Below are 19,981 nucleotides of genomic sequence, written 5' to 3' on the forward strand. Positions count from 1 at the left end.
AATAAAAATAACAATAATAATAATAATAAGAAAAATAATAAGAAATAATAATAATAAGAAGAATAATAAGAAAGGAAAAAAAAAAAAAAAAAAAACTGACAGACACAAAAACATTCTGGAACTCTAAAGACAACACAATCTCCAACGTGTATTATTAACCACAACTTGCCTCTTGACATTGTAGAATCCGGAGATGAAACAGGGCACGTCCACGCCATTCCAAAAAAAAAAACAGAACCGATGGGACATCTCACAGGTAGACAAACCAGAGCTTGACAACCACGAACAACACTATGCTAGCTACCCCTCATCTTCTCGCCGCTGTGGGGGGCTTTTTATGCACTGTAACTTCAATGGGCAGCAAAAGATCCCTGTTATACAGGTGCCCCGCCGTGCCAAAAAATCATGCACCCGAGAGGGCCCTAAAGCCTGTCTCCACCCACGGATGCGACCTATCAAAAAAATAAAATCAACCCCCCACCCACCATCCTATTGTTCGTGGTCTGGCAGTCATGGGCTGGGAAAGCGTCCACAGCCGGCCCGGTCTGCTCCCTGCGTAAGCCAACCACGGGTGGGAATGGAACAGCAGGACACGCCCCATCTCTCCCTCGGAAAACAAAAAGAGAAAATACATCACACACTAATCCCAGCATCAAACGATTCAACATGCCAAATATTAAGAAATAATGTACCAGAATGTGTCGGCTATGTGTCTGGCAGTGTGCCTGGCAGTGTGTGTGGCTCAACCTCAAATCTTGCAGAGTGCCTTGCCTAAAGCTGTCACATAAAAGAAAATAGACATCACACACTGTCTTCATCCTCAGATGAATCCGAAATCTCCCCCCCTTCTGTGTCACAACGAGCAGAAGGGGAAAGAGAAATTTGAGCTCTAACCATGGTATTTGCCACTGACCTGTCTATCACTCGTTTGATAAGGCCCTTGAAACAAGGTATCACACAACAGCCAACAAACACAAATAAAATCACAACGACCAAAACCGCAGTGGTTATTGTGGCAGCCAGCCTCTTCCATTTACCGAATAGATTCTCAAAATATCCTGAAAAAGGATCACTAACACCCGAACTCTCAGCCAGTTCCTGTTTGAGCGAGCGTAGCCCCTCCAAAGCCCTGTGCACAGAACCATTCGGACTTGTGTTCGAAGGAATCCAGGTGCAGCAGGTGACCCCTATCATCACGCAGACCCCTCCCCTTTCAGCCAGCAGCATGTCCAATGCCATACGATTTTGCCACGTCATAAGAGAAACCGCACTGAGTTGCTCGGCCACCCCCTCAATTGCAGAGTGAGTCAAATTCAGGTACCGCTGTTGATTAAAAAATATTAGATTAATCCAGGCTACGTTCTTATTAATAGTAGGCCAAACAAAAATGGATTCAAATCCCGCTGCTATCTCACTCCTGGCCTTAAACTCATCAGGGACCCCCCTAGGTACCATAATGGAATCAAACCAAACGGGAGAAGCAGGGACCCCTGGCGGAGAGAGACCACGCCTCTTCACATGATTAGCTGTGAGGGGTTCGATGGAAGCAAGTTTACCTATGAACACGGGCATCGTTAACATCACTGGACTACACGTGCCTGACCAATCAGCGGGGAGAACTTGTATCAAACCTTTTGCAGCGCCACAAGCCCACCACACGTCAGACCTAGCTCGGGGCGCAAAGTTAGACAGTGTAGGAACATGCTGTGATAACCGAGAGGGAGCCCCCTCCGAAGTGGAATATGAGGAAATGTCATTCTCCTCCATCACCCAAGTGGAAGTGCAATAAGGGAATCTACCTCTAGGGCTACTCTTCCCAGACCTTATTGCTGTGAAACACTCATAATCCCCCTGTGAAAATGTAGAGGGCGGTGGTGATGAAATGGCCTTTGGAATGGGAAAAAGAAGGTTGAGCCCGGGACAGAACCTATCTGTTACAGTGGCCGCGGCGGACATTAACATGCACTCAGATGCATCACGTGAGTTGGTTCCATTTAGGGGAAAAGGAGCCGTAGCCAGCGCTGGTCTGGCTGCTGCACAAACATAGCAGTCATCTTGTAAGTGATATTGAGCCGTATACTTTGCCCAACTGAGCCAATAATTGTCGTTCGCGTGGAACTCCGGTCCCTGCATATCACTAACACGGGGAGTGGGGTGGTCGCCTGGCTGGGGGGGAAGTGGGGTGGTCCTCGGACGTTGGTCTAGGGTGTTTGAGCCCCCTGCCACCAGGACTCTGAAAACAACCATGATATCCTTGCCAGCACGTTCTATGCCTAATACCCAATAACCGTCATCTATTTTCTCCACAGATCTTACTGTTATAGCCAGGTTAATACATGAGCCTCTCCCTTTCAAAGAATGGCAGTCGGGAACCTCCTTATCATTGATCATATCAGAGTCAGAGATGGTCCACCTAGTACCAAAAGGAGTGTCAACATTAAAATACCGTGCAAGTAAGGAGTGAGCGATTATGTGAGATCTGGTGGAGCAAGGGCTTATGCAAATGTATTTGCCAAATATATCCTCAGAGGACGCATCCTCCCTACTCCTCTCATCAAGAAAATCTCGCATATCCACCGGCATGTCATCCAATGGTAAGCTAAACGTGGCCGTCTCCCCCTCTATCAAGGTCACTACCGGAAGAGTGGCTGTGGTCGTGCTTGAAATTGAGAAAATACACATGATCACTAAGGGGAAAAACACAGGCCCTAGTCTGAGGCCAGCTATTGCCCTCCTGCATGTCATGCGTGACAAAAGTATGATGGATGTAAGAAATGAGAAATAAAAACAGGTGACCTTTGTAACACGCACAGTCAGTGTGACTGAGTACCCCATCCCGCTAAGAATACAAGTCACGCTAATTGCTAATTAATTTGTTCACTCAGCGTTATCAGAGGCCTCTGTGTGGCTCGGACAGATTTTACAGTGGGCTGCGTGAACCCAGGATGGCCTCTCCGCAACACGGATAGCAGTATGGGTGGTTAAAAGAACTTGAAACGGACCTAACCACCGTTTGGATTGCCAGTTCTTCCTCCTAAAATCTTTAATGGCCACAAAATCCCCTGGTCGTATTTTGTGGAGGGGTTGAGAGGCTGGAACCGGGAGCGCTGCTTTCACCCTTTTCCTGATCTTGTCCAATGCCTGTGATAAAGACATACAATACGTTAGTAACGCGTCTTCACACAATGCTGTTGAAGGAAGAGGTTCCCTTGGGTTACTACTTCCCACACATGGGGGCATGGCAAATAGTATCTCATAAGGAGAAAGCCCAGTCCTTGATCTCTGTCGCATCCTCATGTACATTAGCGCGATAGGCAATGCTTTCGTCCATGGCAAATTAGTTTGTGCACATATTTTTGCTAATTTGTTCTTGAGGGTTCTGTTCTCCCTCTCTATTGCCCCCCCACTCTGCGGGTGATAACTACAGTGAAACCGTAAATTGATCCCAAGAAACGCGCTAACCTGTCGTATAGCCTGATTGAAAAAATTTCTTCCGTTGTCCCCACTGAGGGTCTGGGGACACCCCCACCGTGGGACAATTTCAGTGAGTAGTGCCTTAGCTACCGTAGCAGAGGTCGCCCTAGAAGAGGGGAACACTTCAATCCACTTTGACCACATGTCTACCATCACCAAACAACATTTTTCCCCTCTGATGGAGTCAATTCAATGAAATCCATCATCACATGTTCAAATGCTCTAGTGGGGGGCGGATGTGCTGCAGGTGGAACGTTTGTGCCCCTCCCTACATTGTGGGTGACACAAATAACACAAGCCTGACAATATTTCTGGGCATACGCTGAGAAACCCCTCGTGTACCACTCTGTGTCAATCAATGCCTGCATACCCCCCTTCGACACATGGTCTAGGCCGTGCGTCAGTTTTGCATACGCTGGAAACAGTGCAGACGGAAGACATGGATTACCATTTGACCCCACCCAAATTCCGCCCTCAAATACTGCCCCCGCTTTATGCCATGCTGCTCTCTCCTCTGAAGTGGAGGCATCCTGTACCTCAACCAATGGGGAAGGAGAGGGAACTGATACTAGAATATGGGGGTCCCCCTCTGATAAAAAAGGTAGAGTTGCTGCTAGTTTTGCCGCAGCATCTGCTCTGCTATTTCCCAACGCCACCGGGTCCTGTGTGTTCCTATGCGCTGTGCATTTGCACACTGAAACTGATGCGGGTAACAAAATGCTGTCTAAGAGAGCCAGAATTTTTTCATGATGCATAATCAACTTCCCAGAGGACGTGAGAAACTTCCTGTGCTTCCACAACGCCCCGAATGCGTACCTTGAGTCTGTCCAGATCGTTATCACCTTGCCCTTCCCACTTATGCAAGCCTGAGTCAATGCGACAAGTTCAGCAACCTGCGCGGAATAGTGTGAGGGGAGAGGACCAGATATCACTGTTTCCCAGTCAGATACTACAGCATAGCCTGCCCTGGCCCTGCCTGTCTCCGGATCCCTAGAGGCCGACCCATCTGTATAGAAAACAAAATCAGGATTAATTTGTGGGACGGACGACAGGTCAGCCCTGGGTGTGCAAATCTCATTTAACTCTGCCACACAGTGGTGTGGCTCTCCATCGTCAGGAGATGGCAGCAGAGTTGCTGGATTAAGTACTGTGCATCGTTTCACAGTAATATTGGGCAAATCAAGCAACGTCGTATGATATCTGAGATACCTAGCCGCCGATAAGTGTGTAGTTTTATACTCTAACAAGATGTGAGCGACTGAATGGGGTACCAAAAGTGTGAGGTCATTGTAGCCCACTATATCACGTGAGGCTGTGACAGCCTTCTCAGCTGCTGCCACGGCTCTCAGGCAAGGAGGGAGGCCCGCCCCCACTGGGTCGAGCCTGGCTGAGTAGTATGCTACAGGGCGGAGCCTGTCTCCATGTGCCTGCAAGAGAACAGACGTCATATGACAGTTTTTTTCATCTACTGTCTGTGTGAAAGGCTGTGTAGGATCTGGGATTCCCAGAGAAGGAGTGGTCTGTAATGCCTTTTTTAATGTTACAAACGCCGCCTCTGCCTCTGATGTCCACGTGACCTTGCCGGTCGACACCAGACCCTTTCCATGAATCATATCGTTTAGAGGGCTCTCCAACTCTGAATAATTGGGAATGAACGACCTGCAAAACCCACATGTGCCCATAAAAGACATGACCTGCTTCTTTGTGATTGGCCTCGGTAGTCTGACAATTGCCTCTATTCTGTTAGGTGATAACTCCTTTCCCTCTGGAATAAAAATATGACCCAGAAAAGTGACACGCTGTTTGACAAACTGTAGCTTTGTTAGACTAGCTTTGTGACCCTCCTCTGCCAAGTGATTCAATAGAGCAATAGTGTCCCTCCCTACACTGCTCGCTAGTAGGAGCTGCTATTAATAAATCATCACAATATTGCAAAAGAGCCGTTCCCTCCGTAAGAATCAAAGGGTCTAAACTCAGCCTTAGCGCCTGATGATAAATCGTAGGACTATCACAATACCCCTGACAGAGCCTAGTAAATGTGTATGATTTACCGTTGAACATGAAAGCGAACCAAAACTGACTGTCCTTGTGTACCGGAACACTAAAAAACGCATTTGATAAATCCACCACTGAAAACCAATTAGCATTGGCTGGAATCTGGCTCATGATGGTGTGAGGATTCGGCACATCCGGGGCTCTACTATGGACAGCCTGATTGACGGCCTGGAGATCCTGAACAAATCTCCATTCTGTAGCCTGGCCTTCTCCTCTCACTTTCTTAACTGGAAATATAGGCGTTCTGACAGAGGAATTTGAGCATGGTACTATTATTCCTTTCTCAAGTAAAGACTCAAACACCGGTCGGATCCCCTCCACAGCCTCTTTTTTCAGCGCATACTGATTCCTTACAGGCCTATAGTCACTTTTAGGCACTATGACAACAGGCTCTGCATTTTTAATGAGCCCCACGTCATACTTGCCACATGCCCATAGAGCAGGGTTCACTCCCACAAGCTCATTAGGCACCCCTGTATCTACCAAGAACTCATCACTGTACTGTTGCCCGACTTGAGTGTCCTCCGAGTCAGGGAGAATGTACACACTTCTTATCGCTTTGCAAATAAACGGTGCCATCTGCATTTTGTAAATGCCCGACAAGGCAGAATACATCACCCTGGGTCGCTCAGTCGGCCCCCAATCAGACACGTTGTTACACCTTGCGGCAAAAGAGCTCAAGTCCTCCCATCTGTCCGTCACATGTTTTGACAAGCACATGTGAGGCCTTGAGCCTGGCATGCTATAGATTTCCCCCTGTTCCCGATTCAGCTCCACCCCCATTATACATCTCTGATTATCCCAATACAGAGCAGAACAAAGGATTTCATCATCTATCTTGGAAAAGAAACGATCACTAAACCCAGGGTCAGGGTCTTGTGATACCTGCGCAGTCATATGTATCTGGTGTGCCCCCATAAAATCTGCGTCTGGCGGAACAACTGAGCGAGCCATCTCAATTAATTGAGACGCCATCTCCATTTCTGCCCACCATTGATACAAAAATGTAAAAGGGAAATATGATTTCAAAAGTGTGTCCTCTGGTTTTGTCACTTCCACTCCCCCTGGCGTTGATATTAATTGAATACCCAGCAAAATCATTAAATCTCTCCCCAAGAGATTAAACGGACAGGCAGATTAATACAAGAATGCATGTTTAAAACTCAAGTCTGCCTTCCCTCCATCCTGTATAACGCAAGATATCGGCAATGTATAGTTTTCTCTGATTACAGTCCCAGATGCCCCCCTGGAAAAAGCATAGCGCCCACTTATCTTTGCCCCTGGACAACTTTTTTCAGTAAGCACGCTATGTGTTGCCCCTGAGTCAACAATGAATGTCACCGGTTCATTTGAAATGTACAAAGTCATAACTGGCATCTTTAAGTAAGCTGTATTCTCAAACTTTAAATATGTTTCTACAGCTAAGACAGGCACTCTACTTTCAATATGCGAAATGGCTTCCGCTATCAGTGTGTGCATTCCTTCACTTTGTTTTTCATTGCACATTGCATGTGTGAGAAGTCGGTTGAGAGTGTGTGTGTGTGTGTGTGTGTGTGTGTTTATACTCTGCCTGCGGTTGTTGCTCTGCCCGGCCCTCCTCGCCTCGACACCCATCCGCTGTGATCCCCCTCCTAGTCAATGCGATGGCTCCGCTGCATGTCCCTCTCTCTCTCTGTCCCCCGCTCCACCTCGTCCTCCTCTGCGGCGCTGTTGTTGAACCTCAGCTCGCCACTGCTCCTTTTTCCTCTCAAATTGGTCCCTCTGATCGCAATCTCGGTGCCAATGATCATTTTCGTCGCAAATGAAGCATGCTCCAGGGCGTTGACGCTGTCCCTGTTTTTTATAGGCATTTCCCCTCTGATATCCTCTCGGAATGGTCTGGCCAGCTGTGTCCTCCCTCGAAAGCTGTGTAACAGCTCTAACCAAAGTCAACTGCGATTGAATGGGTCCGGTAAATGCCCCATAGCCTTTTCTCCGTCCTCATAATTCCATGGGCGGTGAACGAGAATCACCCCATCAGGGCCCGCTACCTGAACCATAGGAAATTGGTTACTGATGAGTAGCGGATCTACCTCAGAAGGGGCCATGGCATGTTTCATCATCTGGCTACTATAGTCAATTCTCTCCTGTTCCCTCATATACTCCCCCCTGCTCCTCTTTTGTGGATTTTGATCCGAAGACAACACCAAAGAGGAAGGGTCCCCTGAAGCGGACCTCGCCCCCATTATGACTTTTGACGTAGCCCGTGTATTTCGTTCCACGGTCAGCTGGAGCTCCCTCAGCTGCTTCTGTAGTGAACGGTGTTCGAGGGGTCTGATGAGCCGACCACATAACCTGTCTAACCAGGATCTTTTGTGTGTTACCAGGTACAAAATATTGTCATTTGATTGTACATTGTTTATTATTTCATGTTATTATATTGACCATTACATGAGGAACCAGCCCATGTGAACGGTGTTCGAGGGGTCTGATGAGCCGACCACATAACCTGTCTAACCAGGATCTTTTGTGTGTTACCAGAATAAACCACCCAAGACCGTGGAGCAAGTGTCTGTCGTTCAATAAAAAAAGGTACACAACGCATTGGTTATACTCAGCAGCTCACCGACCAATGAGAATTAGCGCTTTCACGTTGCTAAGAAGAGTTCTGTGCCATTGTGCCAATCCTCTGTCTGTGCGCTGCGTGATTTATTTTCGAAGACACTTTGAAAATGTTTACAGCAGACACTGTGACTCCACCGCGTCCTAAAAAGACAAAATGCCTCCAGAAATACAGACCCGAGTTGGAAGAGGCAAACCACTGGCTTGATAGCGTCAGTGGAGATGTTTACAAAGCAAACTGCAAAGTATGTAGGTGTGTGTTTTCTGTGGCGCATGGTGGACTAACTGATCTCAGACAGCAGGGACGTGCACAGGACTTTAGAGGGGCAGACTGTGCTCAAAGGCTGAAAAGGGCACTAGGCCTGTGTGCGTGCGAAGCAAGCGCGTGCATTGCGCAAACCCGATTTCTGTGGGCCCTTTTTGGGCGGGAGGGCCCCCTTTTTATGCTTTTTGGGGGGTTTTGGTGATCAAATATTGAACTATAATAATCAGTGCAGGAGCTCACTTATCCTTGAAAGACACTTTTATCACTGACTTAAAAGGCCCATACATCTCCATAAATGTTCAGGGGGGAGGTATTAAGTGCTTACCCTAAAGACCCGAAGTAGTGCTGTATATTCTGTATTGTTTAATATAAATGCATTTTTTATTCCAATCCCGATTTGTATTTGAGATTCCCAAATCCCATCGGACTTGACTTCTTCATCTCCCTCAGTGAGTGTAATACCAGCATTCAACTGTATGGGCCACAGCGGTTTCTATCATCATCATCATCACCACCCACGCTATGCATAAAATATGTGTGTGTGTGTGTGTGTGTGTGTGTGTGTGTGTGTGTGTGTGTGTGTGTGTGTGTGTGTGTGTGTGTGTGTGTGTGTGTGTGTGTGTGTGTGTGTGTGTGTGTGTGTGTGTGTGTGTGTGTGTGTGTGTGTGTGCGTGCGTGCGTGTGTGTTATGTATGTTATGTAAGAGTTGGTATGAAAAGCTGGCTACAATCCAGGAACAAAGATACAATGGTAAACCACCATCCATATCTTCCTCATACCTGGTTGTGTCTGTGTGAAATCACTCCCCAAACAGGTTCAAATGTTCTCGAGGTCATGTCGACAGTCCTACAAAGTATCCTCTATAGCAGTGGTTCTCAAACTTTTTACACCAAGTACCACCTGAGAACGTAGCTGGCTCTCCAAGTACCACCATATGACCGGCGTTAAAATACAGTCTATTCAGCTATGCACAGTTCACGCAGGAGGCAAATGTATTCCTAATACCATTATTTATTGTTAACTTTTGTCAGACACAGCCACAATGTACAAAGGGGTAGCACTAGAACTAGCAAACGCTTCCACACAAGATCACGAGCAGGAGCAGGAGCACTCCTTTGTGATCTACAGGAACGTCCAGGCGGGTGGTGTCTCGGGAGACAGCGTAGACCGAGTGGCAGGCAGTCCTGGGCACAGGGAGACAAGGGTTAGGATAATGCAGAGAAACAGACAGGGTAGCGCTAGTATAGGTTACATCCTCGTACCTAGGTATAGGTGTAGCAACACTCGGACGGTGAGTGGCAGGAACCACAGGGCTCATATCAGCGCCGGTGATGACCTGACGAGTCTCAGGTGTGCAGATAGGACTTGGCTGGCAGCGTGTGGAAACTGCGACAGGAAGATGCCCATATAAGGGAGTGGAAGTAGTAGGTGAGAGGGAGGCCCTGGCTGTGATTGTAACACCCGGGGCAAATGGCCCTGAGCCATCGTCTTGTATCTCATCTTGTATACCAACGCTTGCAGTAGTTCTTAGTTCTATTTACTACTTAATTTCACAATTTTCTTATATACTTTGATTCTATCGTCACCATATGCATATATATGCTTATTAAGTTATTACATGTATTTATTGCTCCAATTCCGCCCACTACAAACACAGGGAACTCTAACCCCTGTCCCCATCTCCCTATCTCTCTGAGTGGTTGTCTCGTAGTGTTGGCCAAGTTGGTGGATGTCTCGGGGTGAGGCCAAGATTGCAGTGACTGTTCTACCCCCACATTGGTTATGTGCACCATTGAAGTCATGGATCAGCTTGATACCGTCTTCTGTCCGACCTACAACCATCCCTGTTCTAGTTCATTGCTGGGTTAAGTACTTCTATTCTATTCACATATTATGCTTACTCAGACAGCATGCCGCAGGAGAACAAAAATATTCCCGAAATATAAGAACTCAAAGGACACAGGTGTCACAGTTCTTCATGACTGAAACATCTCCTGAGATTGATTCAGTATATTCAGTATGGGATATTACATCTTATTTATCTGGTTGTGTTTTTAACTAGATGTTGTAGTGACTGTACATAATTCACAAGGAACTCGTTGGGAATAGTAGTTCCCCCCGGACGATTTATAGAGTGGCACTTCCTGCCACCGGCATTCTTATTTACTGTCGACACGACTACGTCGACTTGTTGTTGCGCTGATGATTAATAAAGGAATTAGGTTTAACTTCGAGACACCGCCTCCGACTCCTTTCTCTCAGCGCTACACTGGTGACCCCGACATTAGTCTCGAAGAAGTTTCCGAGACGGAGAATACGACAAACATGGCAAACAACGCTGTTTTTCTCAGACTGCCTGAGTTTTGGGAGCAGTCGGCAGCTGCTTGGTTCGCCCAAACTGAGGCGCAATTCGCCCTACGGGGAATCGTGGATGACGCCGCAAAATACTTCCACGTCGTCTCGAGTCTGAACAACACTACGGCGGCGAGAACGGTAGGCTTCATTACCGCTCCACCGGCCCAGGATAAATATGAGGCGTTTAAGACGCACCTACTCAGGATTTTTGAGTTGTCACAGTCTGAGCGTGCCCGACGCTTGCTGGATATACGTGGCTTGGGAGACAGCAAGCCGTCGGAGCATATGGAGATGATGCTGAACCTACTGGGCGCCGAACAGCCGAACTTTTTATTTAAAGAGCTGTTCCTCAGACACATGCCGCCACGGGTACAGACGGCACTTGCCAATACAAACATTGTGGATCCCCGCGCTCTGGCAGAAGAGGCAGACCGGTTCTACCTGGGCCTCGACTACGTCGCCATGGGCTCGGAACAGGCCTCCGACCACGACATCCAGGCCCTCAGGACAGCGGATACCAGTCTGCGCCTCAGAGACGTCGCGATTGGCGGCTCGGGCGCGTCCCTGCTCTGTGACCTCTCCACCGGGCAACCCCGGCCGCTGGTCCCTATAGGCTGGCGCAGGCGGGCTTTCGAGGCTGTGCACGACCTGTCTCACCCCGGTAGGAAGCCTTCGAGCAGGTTGGTGTCACAGAAATTTGTGTGGCGAGGGCTCAAGAAAGACGTGATGGCTTGGGTCGACGCATGTGTGTCCTGCCAACGGGCTAAAGTGCACCGACATACCAAGGCCCCGCTTGTGACATTCGTAGTTCCCGAGAGGAGATTCGACCACGTCAATGTTGACCTCGTGGGCCCGCTTCCTTCCTCTCACGGGTTTACCTACCTGTTCACTATGGTGGACAGGACCACCCGATGGCCGGAAGCCGTTCCCCTCGCCTCGACGTCTTCTTCCGACGTGGCCCGCGCCTTTATCAGCACGTGGATCGCACGTTTCGGGACCCCGTCCGACCTCTCCTCCGACCGGGGCTCGCAGTTCACCTCAGAGCTCTGGAACGCGGTCGCCAGCGGCCTGGGGATTAAGCTGCACCGTACAACCGCGTACCACCCGCAGGCCAACGGGCTATGCGAACGTTTCCACCGGTCCATGAAGGCGGCGCCGCGCGCAGGCCTGACGGACGGCAACTGGGTGGATAAGCTGCCGTGGGTCATGCTCGGACTTAGGAGCGCCCCCAAGGAAGACCTGCAGTCCTCGTCCGCGGAACTGTTATACGGCCAGACATTGCGCGTCCCGGGGGATTTCATTCCGGACGCGACAACCCCTTGGTCCGCGGCCAGCCAGCGTTCCACCCTGCGAGAAGCGGCTCAGACCTTCGCCCCGATTCCCACGTCGCAGCATGGTACCCCCGTTTCCCGGGTGCCGCGCAGCCTGCACACGGCGGAGTATGTTTTTGTTCGCCACGACGCGCACCGTGGGCCCCTACGCCCCCCTTACGATGGCCCGTTTAGGGTCCTGCGACACAGTAATAAGGACCTCATGGTCGACATGGGCGGTAGGACGGAGACCGTGTCAATAGACAGGGTCAAGCCCGCTCACGTAGACGTTTCACAACTTTTGGAGTTGGCCCTTCCCCCCCGCAGGGGTCGTCCGCCGTTGCCCCGGGTGCCACCGCCCACAGAGCCACCGGCAGCCTCACCGATGCCAGCGCCCCCGGGTGTCGGAGAGGGTACGGGCGATTGCGACGCTTTCCCCTCTCCGCCCCCGGTTTTCCGCACTCGCCGAGGCCGTTTCGTGCCCCCGGGTGTCGTGGACGGCGCGGGCGCTTATGCTCCGCCCTCCCCGCCCCCGGCTTTCCGCACACGCAGAGGCCGGGCAATTGTTCCCCCACGCCGGGGGGATTTTGACTATGGGTGAATTCTGGGGGGGCTTGTGTAGTGACTGTACATAATTCACAAGGAACTCGTTGGGAATAGTAGTTCCCCCCGGACGATTTATAGAGTGGCACTTCCTGCCACCGGCATTCTTATTTACTGTCGACACGACTACGTCGACTTGTTGTTACGCTGATGATTAATAAAGGAATTAGGTTTAACTTCGAGACACCGCCTCCGACTCCTTTCTCTCAGCGCTACAATGTCAGTATTTCTATTTACCTGCCCTGGCAGCCAGGAGCCTACTCTTCTTTGCACTTTATTTTTTATTAATCTTTTAATTTGGGTCACACAAGTGTTTCATTGTATTATTGTCCTCTTTCAGTAAGTGTTCCCAGGCTTTGTTTTTACAGAACTTTATATGCATACAGTATTATGCTCAAGTTGAGGCTATAGTTCATTTAAACAATGTTAAATGCAAATAAAGCACTTTAAACTTTAAGTATGACTAAATGCTTTCTTGACTATATACGGTATAGTAACTGTTCCAAAATGCATAGATTTCTATGTATTTTAGGGGTTTGGGGGGCTAGCTCTTTTTAATATAAATGTCATAGATTGTTTTATTTAGATTTCATAGATTTCTATGCATTTCAGGAGTTTGGGGGGCTGGCTCCCCAAAATAATTAAATAACATAACCCTAACCCTAACCCTAAAACGGAAATAAAGTAAAAAAATAAATAGTGACAAAAGGCGCCCATTTTCGCCCCAAAAACGCCCCAAAATCGCCCCAAAAAATTTGACAGGTGTCCCTTATTTCCATTGGTCAAAGGTGGCAACCCTACGCGGCGGTTAGCAGTCGAGCTAAATCGTGCACAGGTAGGGCCTGCGCTATCAGGCATTGATACTAGCATGGGTAATACTGCACGTTGTCTCGTGAGACGACCGAGTGATGTATTGGCGCAGGGGGTGGGATATTTGGGAAAACATGACTCTCTTTTGGATGTTTTCCAAGTATCCTATAGCGTGCGCAGCTAATGCTAATGCTACAATTCCTGCATTCCTGTGTGTAACTGAGGGGTACAATTCCCTGACTGTATTGTTAGATATGATACTTACTACCACTACCTCTTGTACTTTAGACTCTGGCCACCCAGTACTAGGTATAAATAATTATGATAAACACTCCCACCTGATGAAACGGATCCAACACAAATGTACCAAGTCGAAAGTCTGCGTTTAATAATAATACATAGCAAAAGGTATGTACAACGATCACTTAATTACATTTATGATTTGAAATAGTATGCACTTTTATGGCAAATGAGTATTCGTAGGTAGATCAATATCGAATGTCCAATCTCTGATTGCGCAGGAAGCAAATATACAACCTGGAATATTTAGGGAACAATAGCAATGATACTTGAATGATTATATAGCTGGATACACTAGGGGAAGGTTCCGACTGCTTGTAGGACAGCTGGAGGGGGGGGGGTAGAGTCTGGCTGTATCCCGTCTGGCCGAGGGTATCCTGGGAGAGCCCACAGTCGTGCGACCCGGTGCCCAGCGATCCTCGATCCACAGATGAAAGCAGTTGGACTCTCTGTGGCCGGCGTCCTCCGGTCCACGATGGAGAGACGTGAGGCGACCTCGTCGTGTAGAGCGTCTTCTCACCTGTCGTCCTCTCCGGGGGGGGTATTTCCAACACACCGCAGTGTTGGCCTTTATCCATAGAATAATCAAAGTACTCAAAGCATAATCCAAGCCGGGGAAGGCTAGCCGTCGTCGGTAGAATAATCCAATATACAGGTCCACTCGCTCTTTGGCCTGGAGCTCCTCGGGTGCAGCTTCACGTGGGGTCAACCACCCTGGATAAGCGTCCAGCTGATGCCCGAAACGATGGGGGTGCTGATTACTATAGAACTCTTACCGCACGAGGCACTACATATGAATAGACTATTATTAGCTTAATAGAATACGTCCAACTCGACGATATAGTGCCAAATATGACTATTCAAATATTAATATACACGATGTCTCAATGCCGATACTGGGCCGAATTGGCCTTACTGCCCACACGTGGTTCGCGGGGAGGCTTTTGCGTCTGTCACTCTGTTGGAGGGTAAGGAACTGGACTTGCTACGCACTTGGCACTATGAACAAATAGTACCATTAGTGGTGCGGTAGACATATTCCTACGCGGAACTAGGACTTGTCCATACATGTTGAGCGGTACGATTGAACCTGGTCTGAGGGGTATGGCGACCTGGCACCAAGGTCTCGTCCAATGGTAGAATGGAGACTATTATGGGATGTTCAGTAGACTAGAAGGGATATTCAATGCATATTGTACAAGGAATATACAAGGGATATCAGGGGATATACAAATACAATTAAATATATATATATAAATAAATATATATATTCGGTTTAATCTGATCCTTCAGAACAGCCGCCCCCTAATTGGTCCCAACCCAATTAGTTAAGCAGAGACAGATTAACCGCACTGTCCACCACTCAAGGGTTCGCTGTAAGGGTCAGTCAACTCACAAAGTCATAGGGTCATGGTCATCATCGATTGTGTCTGGGAGTCGGGGCAGTTCTATGAGCCTCGCCACAGGACGGGTGTAAATGCGCCCCTGGACGAGTACTTCAGCTGCTCGGACCTTGCCATCGGCACCGGTGATCACTTTGCTTACTCGGCCAGCCGGCCACATAGCTCTGGGTAGTGACTGGTCAATAATCATGACGACTGTTCCTTCCGTCAAATTGTCTCTCTCTTTTACCCACTTCTGGCGGGTCTGTAGAGACGGTAGGTAGTGCAGTAGGAAACTGCTCCAAAACTTGTCGGCTAATACTTGGCTGTACCTCCACATTCGTCGGCCGTTCGCTTCTTCAGGCCGGTACATTGTCTGGGGTAACGCGGGATCTAGCCGCCCCATCAGGAGGGTGTTGGGGGTGACTGGGTCGACATCTGCTACATCACTGGAGACGTAACCGAGGGGCTTTGAGTTCAATACTCCCTCAATCTCCGTGAGGACTGTCATTAGGACTTCTTCCGCCACAGTCTGGGCCCCAAGTACTGCGTACAGGGCTGTCTTTATAGAACGTACTTCTCGTTCCCAAGTTCCACCGAAGTGGGGTGCGTTTGGGGGGTTGAATTGGAAGTCAATCTGGGCTGGAGCGAGGTGGGTCTTAAGTTCTGGGCCCATAGCTTGGAAGCTCTCCCTCAGCTCTCTTTCTCCGCCTTTGAAGTTTGTCCCGTGATCGGACAATAATGTAGACGGTTTTCCTTTCCGTGATGTGAATCTTCGGAAGGCCATAAGGAATGAGTCTGCGCTCATGGTCGGAAGGAGCTCGATATGTATCGCTCTGGTGGTCATGCATTTGAATACAATACCCCACCGCTTCTCGGTGCCTCTTCCTTTCTTTATGTGCAGCGGGCCAAAACAGTCCATGCCTGTTGAGTGGAATGGCTTGTCGCCGAGTCGGAGGCGACATGGAGGTAGGTCAGCCATCCGTGGTATGCTGGGCTGCGCGCGCCACTTTCGGCAGTCTAGACAGGTTCGCTGGAAGCGTCGCACCGCCTCTCTTCCTTGAAGTATCCAGTAACGACGTCTGATTTCCGCGAAGACTCTCTCTGCTCCTGCGTGGTGTACATCCTCGTCGTATTTCTTTATAATCAGCTCTGTGACCTTGTGTCGGCTGTTCAATACGATCGGGTACTTAATGTCATCCGGTAAATTGGGGGCTCTCCGCAGGCGACCACCCACTCTGATGAGGGTATGTGTGTCACTCTCGGGGGCCAGATGAATCAATCTGCTGTCTGATGGGACGGGCTTTCCTCCCTGTAGACAGTCTAGTTCATCGGGGAACGAGTCTCTCTGGGCTCGTTGCAGTAGAAGCAGTTCTGCTTCCTCGTAGTCAGCTGCTGACATATCAGCGGGGGACTTAATCTCTGGGTGGTGCCGCAGGAATGTCCGTTGCTGCGCACTCTCTATGGTAATGCAATCGTCTATGTTGGGGTCTGCGGAGACAACAGTGCTCAATCCACAGAACATGGGTTTCTTATTCTCAGCCTCCTCGTCACTTGCTTCCCTCGGGGTGGGCGTGGGCCAATCTCCTTCCGGGAGCTTGAGGAATGCTGGTCCGTCACTGTAGATGTTATGACGGGTTAAGTCATCTAGGGACATTCCCCGGGTGATGACGTCAGCTGGGTTGTGTTTTGTATCAACATAGCGCCAGTTTGCTTCTCCGGTTAACTCTCCGGTTAACTCTTGAATCTCAGTGACTCTGACTCCCACGAAGACTTTGTATTTGCATGAATCCGATTTGATCCAGGCGAGTACTGTCGTGGAATCTGACCACAGGATTGTTCTATGCACCGGAATGGTGAGCTCACGTTGGATGAGCGTGGCTAGATGCGCTCCTGCGAGGGCTGCGCAGAGCTCTAGACGTGGGATAGACTGTTGCTTGCGTGGGGCTATTCTCGAGCGGGCGAGGATGAATGCTGTGTAGATCTCTCCCCCCTCTTCTTGGGCCCGCAAGTAGGCTACTGATCCGTAGGCGACCTCGGAGGCGTCACTGAAGACGTGTAAATCCATTTTACATGTCTCTGGCCTCACCGTGGGTGGGAAGTAGCTTCGGCGTATATTAACGCCTGGGAGTGAGTGGAGTTCCATCTCCCACTCTCTCCAGGTGGATGCAAGGTGTGCGGGAATGGGGTCGTCCCAGCCCTGGTCCTTGTCCCACAATGCTCGTACAATCATCTTTGCCCTGGTGGTGTACGGTAGTATACATCCTAACGGGTCATATTGTCGGGCGAGTGTTCTGTACACACTCCGTCTGGTGGTCGGTATTGCCGTCGACCTTCCCTGCTCCGTGGTCAGGGGTTTGTGTCTATAGTGGAGCGAATCTGTTTTGAAGCGCCACACTAGTCCTAGTGTCATCTCTTGGGCTTCTCCTGGGATTGTGGCCATCCAGGTCTCGCTGCTCGCTGCCTTGTCCGCGGAGGAGAGGCTGCGCAGTACGTGCGGATCGCTGCTGGCCCACTGCCTGAGATCAAAGCCGCCTTTGATCAGAGAGGCGCGGAGTTTAAGTAGGAGAGCCTCGGCTTCTTCCTGGGTCGAAACGCTTTGTAGACAGTTATCTACGTAGAAGCTGTTCTTCACACTATGTCGGACCTCTTCGTCCGCTGCTGGGTCCTCTGCGACATGTCTCTGTAGTGCAAATGTAGCACAGCATGGGCTGCATGTAGTTCCGAAAGGGAGGACTTCCCATTGGTAGATGGCTGGGTGCTCATCTCCTGGCCTCTCTCTCCATAGGAACCGCAACAGGGGCTTGTCCTCCTCTACTAATCTCACCTGCAGGAACATCCCTTTGATATCCCCGCTGATAGCCACCTTGTCCTGGCGGAAGCGGAGTAGTACGCCTAGTAGGGAGGGGCCGAGTGTAGGACCGGGCAATAGCTCTTTATTCAGATTTTGGGATCCGATCTGGTAGCTGCAGTTAAACACGATGCGGTCTTTGCCGTTGTGATGAACCTTGTGGTGGGGCACGTACCACGATTCAGTCGTCTGGTCGGCCTCTTTAATGTCAATCTTTGTGACGTGTCCCGCTGTGATGAGCTTCTCAATCTCAGCGCGGTATACACTTTCTTGGGCGGGGTCCTTGGCTAAGCGCCGCTCTGTGTTTAGTAGGTACCGCTCTGTGGCGTCTTTCTTTGCGTGAAAGGTAGGCATCCCTTCCCGCCGCAGGAGTGGCGTGGCGTATCTCAACACGCCGCTGACTGGGACTCTCTTTGTTCCCGTCTCGAGGAGGTTAATGGCGTAGATGTCGTCTTTAGAGCGAATGTCTTTCTTTTCGTTCTTAAAGGGCATTTGTTCTAAGGTCCATAGCCTCTCTACATGCTGCAGGAGTGCGGTGTCTCCCTCTGTGACTCGGGAGTGGAGACAGCTAGTGGCTGTGGTTCGGTTGAGAGATTTGGCGAGTGGGCCTTGGAGAGTCCATCCTAGGCGGGTCTCGACTGCTGCAGGACAGCCTCTGGGTCCGGTATGAACCCGGTCTATCGGGACAATGAGGTCTGCATGGTCGGAGCCTATCAACAGTGTCGGGGTAGCACCGTCTATGAGTGGGATCGGTAGCTTGCGTAGATGTACATATTTCTCCATCAGCTTGGCTACGGGGTATGTGTACCGCGAGAGTCCTATTTCTTGGCTGGTGAAAGCGTCTGTAATCCTGTACCGTCGCTCGGGCTGGCCGCTTGCTGCGATAGAGAATGAGACATTCTCGCCCTTTATCGTTTTCAAATCTCTTCTTATTGTCCGAATTGTCATTTGGTTTTCGCTCCCCCGCAGCCCTAGTTGGGCCGCAGCGGACGCGAGCAGAAGGGTCTTCTCTGACCCGTCATCAAGGACGGCGTAAGTGTCCATGACTTTATTCTGGTAGCTCAATGTCACACGGACTACTTTTAAGAGCACTCTGGCTCCGCTGCTGCTGGCGGGGTCGATGTACATGACGCTTGCTTTGCTGCTTGATGGTGCGGGTGGAGGCCGCCGTCTGTTACTGTCGTGGAGTATGTCCCGATGGGCTCCATCGCACCGACTGCACTTTTTCTTTAAGCGGCATTCGGCTGCCATGTGTGATCGCGCACAGCGAAAACAGCGTCTGTTGGACTTTATCCATTGACTCGCTTCCTCCGCATTCATCTTGGGGAATGAGTCACATTGTGACAGCCAGTGTTCTTTCTCACAGTAGGGGCACACTATCTTCCACTTCTCCTTTCTTGAGGGGGTACTGTGGCTCCTACTGCTTGGCACTGACTCCGATTGGTGCATGACAGTCACCGATCTTCTTCCATCATTTAGTCTCCTGGTTCCTTCTCTGGAGCCAGGGGTGCTCCGTCCGAATGTATCTAGCCGTAAGCTGCTGACCTCTCTCGCCAGGAAGTCGGCTAGATCGAGGAGGTTCGGTTCGGGGCCATTAGGGTCTCGGTGGTCTCTCTGCCGCCTAAAGCGCTCCTGTCGGGCGGGCGGTAGCTTCTCCAAGATCCTCTCTACATTTGAGTTGGCGTATAGTTCATGCCTACCCTTTTCCCTCTGCGCTCCCAGCATCCCTACCAGGGACTGCACTCTGATGGACAGGTCGTCCAGTGCTCGATTGTCTGTTGCTGGGGGTAGGCGGTCGATGTGCCTGATCTCCTGGATCACGTAATCCCATATACGTCCATATCTCTGGTCCAACGCTACCAGCGCTGCGGTGTATGGGGTCGTGGAAGTGGCGTAGGCGAGCGCTATGTTGTGCGCGCGGGGTACCTTTAAATGCTTCAGTAGTATCGCGTATTTATGGCGTTCATCAATGACA

Source organism: Notolepis coatsorum (assembly GCF_963971535.1).
Source record: "Notolepis coatsorum genome assembly, chromosome: 4".
Classification (NCBI taxonomy): Eukaryota; Metazoa; Chordata; class Actinopteri; order Aulopiformes; family Paralepididae; genus Notolepis; species Notolepis coatsorum.